We start from the raw sequence: 3,412 nt of genomic DNA, 5'->3' as shown, positions 1-3,412 counted from the left end.
GCAGCTCAAAATGATTTGAGGTAGATTTCAGATGCTTGAGTAATTTCTTAGCTTAACAATCGACTTCCAGCTGATTCTAAGTTATTATTTCCTTTTGATGCTAGCATTTGGCAAAATGATTAAGCTTAAGATTCTTAGCAATTAATATTGGGTGTATGTGATTATTGTTGATTTTACTTCATTTGGTAGAGGTTATGTAAATCCATACTACTGTGAAATCTATGTTGTAACTTATCATGAATTGTCTACTACAGTGTTACATTATTGCGTTCACTTATCAATTTGTTTTCGGGAATTTCTGTAACTTGTTCTGCCTGCCTGCATTATTGTATTGTGTCTAAGTGAGAAGCATGCCATCCTGATGTGCATTTTCATGTGACTTATCCCTGTTTTATTAGTACCAAATTTGTCGTGGTTTGACCATTTGTACTCTATCATAGTCTGCTTATGCTTGCTTCAGACTAGTTTGCTTATTGCTTGCTTTAGACTAGTTGTACTCTGTCATATGGTTTTCTTACTGCTTGCTTTAGACTAGTTGTGTTAAATTTTTACCTAATCAAGTTCCAAATGAATTTGGTTAAGTGAAAAATGATTAAGCTTTAAAGATTTATTTCTAAAGTATGATTAAGCTTTATTTCTAAAGTATGGTGTTTGTGTATTGATGCAGGGTTGTTGACGTATTGAGATTGTTGGTTATCCATCATAGATAGAGGTTTGTTGACTATATAAATTTGAATATATTGTTTCTACTTGTCTTAGTCGCATTCAAAATGTTGTATGATTTTTGTTTCTTTTGTATCGAATTGTTCAATTTCTTACTTTTCTTATTTGTTGGCTCAGGGGAAAGATGGAATATTAAAGGTAACAAAAGAGCCCGAGAAAGTATTGAGACATTTTCCACTACCAGAAAGACTTAAGAAATTTTATACCATACGTTGGATCTCTGAACATATGACGTGGCATGATCGAGCTGAAGCTTCTTATGACTATATGCGCCAATCCAATAGACTCCTTGCAGTGGCAGAACATGAAGACAAGGTTTCCTGATTTCGCAAGTGGAGCGCGAAATGTGTGGCTTGAAATCTCGACAGATGGTTTTAATCCTCGCGGCATCCAATCTACCGATTACAGTTGTTGGCCAGTTATATTGGTTCCTTACAATTTGCCACCATCGCTATGTATGAAGGCAGAGTTTCAGATCTTATCGCTACTAATACCAGGACCAAAGGCGCCAGGTCGATACATTTGTGTTTTTCTTCAAGTATTGATATAGGACCTAACAGAACTTTGGGAGGGTGTTGATGCTTTCGATATACGTTCAAAAGAGACATTCAAGTTGATAGCAATTCTGATGTGGGGTATTCATGATTCACCAGCTTATGGAAATATTTCTAGGTGCGTAGTTCATGGTTACAAAGCGTGTCCTGGTTGTGCAGATGAGACAGAAAGTAACTGGTTACCTCACTCCCGCAACAGAAATTTCCAAAGATTTCTGAAGACGAATCATCCTTTCAGGTAAGTCCGAATTGACAAAAAATAAATTTCTTTGGTTCATTACTTTTTCCCTCCCCAAAATTGGTCAAAAAGACCAAAAATAAAAAATCCTGGGTGAAATAGGTTCTTAGCTTTTGATACTGTTCATATAGCCAAAAGTCAGAAATATACTGTTTATATAGCCAATTTGGATATTTCACCCAGGAAAATTAAAACAAAAAAAATATGTGTTACCTAAAATACCCCCGAACTTTTTAAACTCTTCTTTTCAAAGAGAATTTCTTTCTCTTTTCATAACTCCTCGTCCCTGAGCTCCTGAGAATTCCTCACCTGCAGAATTCGATCGAAAATTCAGAGCTCGTGTATTCTTTTTTTCATATCTGGTTGATCAATCATGGTGATTAACGATTCTTGAATCGAAGATTAGATTACTCCACTTTCAAGTCATCTAATATCATCAACAACCAGTAACACAAATCAGTAAGTTTCAATTAATGCAATTTTGATTTCGTTTTTGTCTAATTCTTTGTAATGCATATCTGGATATGTCGATTTTGAAGTTTCTTTATCAATTATTATGGGATTTTTGACTATCTTTTGGTTTTAGTTGTTGATTTTGACTATCTAGGGTTCTACTAATAACCAATTATCTTTTGGTTTTAGTTGGTGCATGTAAACGTGATTATTTGTTTATATCCAATCGATTGATTGTTTAAACCTGCTGAAAAAATATACACAGATTCAAACCAAATTGATTAAAGTGATAACAGAAAATGGGCTAGATGATGGATGAAACTAGATGTTAACTGAGATATGAAACTAGATGATGGATGAACTGAGAGATAACCAAATTTCGGTGTTTTGATGTGAACTGAGAGATGGCTATATGATGGATGAACTGAGTGATAACCAAATTTCATTGTTTTGATGTGAACTGAGAGATTGCTATATCATGGATGAACTGATTGATAACCAAATTTCATTTTTTTGATGTGAACTGAGAGATGAAACAAGATGATGGATGAACTTAGGTCTGCAATTTGTTTTCTAAAATATTAATCTATTTGGAACTCAATTTCATCCATCATCTGGTTTCATCTAAAACTGGACTTTTGGAGATGTTTTTTTTACTTTTGGTGTCTTTTTCAACTAGTCATTCAGATGTGGTTACTGAAAAAGATATGCGTATACATTTAAATACATAGTGGTATATACAAAAAAAAATGGTGAATAGTAGTATGTCAAAGTGAAAGCTAGGCCTTACATTGTATGGATTCATCCTACACTTCAGTTATAGAGTTGTTGCAGAACATGGTGATAAGGTAGTCTGTCTGCCATTTAGAGGAGCTTCAGTTATACATTCAGATTCATAAGATTTGTTTTATATATTTATTGTAGATGGATCGTCGTTTTCTTTGTGTGGTTATCCGGGGGACGAATGCATGTCCATACCATGTTAATGTGAAGTCAACAGTTGATGAGTTGAAGTCGCATGTTTGTTCTTATTGGAATAACATTTCACCGGACTCAATTCAGTTTGTATTTGACTATGAGGGAAGAAGCAATGTTGTTGACAGTGATGTGAAGCTCAGGTCTTTCTTTGCATTGTGTATTGGTAAGGAGTTGTCTTTCTTGGAGATTCGTTTATTTCAACGTGTTCCTCTTCGTGCTCCTGATTTTGTTCGTGAACCTACTATGAGCGAGTTTCGTTTAGCACTAGACCCTAGCAGAGATCAGTTGGTTCATCTTCCGAGCAGCAGTACAATGAGCGAGTTTCGTTTAGCACCAGAACCTAGCAGAGATCAGTTGGTTCATCTTCCGAGCAGCAGTACCTTCTCAAGAACATCTCCAGCCTTCATTCTCTGCAGCTTTTTACCATGATATCTTTATTAGTTTATTCTTTTCTGTAGCCTCTTGT

Source organism: Papaver somniferum, chromosome 7 (assembly GCF_003573695.1).
Source record: "Papaver somniferum cultivar HN1 chromosome 7, ASM357369v1, whole genome shotgun sequence".
In the NCBI taxonomy this organism is placed as follows: domain Eukaryota; kingdom Viridiplantae; phylum Streptophyta; class Magnoliopsida; order Ranunculales; family Papaveraceae; genus Papaver; species Papaver somniferum.
Note: the sequence above shows the minus strand (reverse complement) of the source record.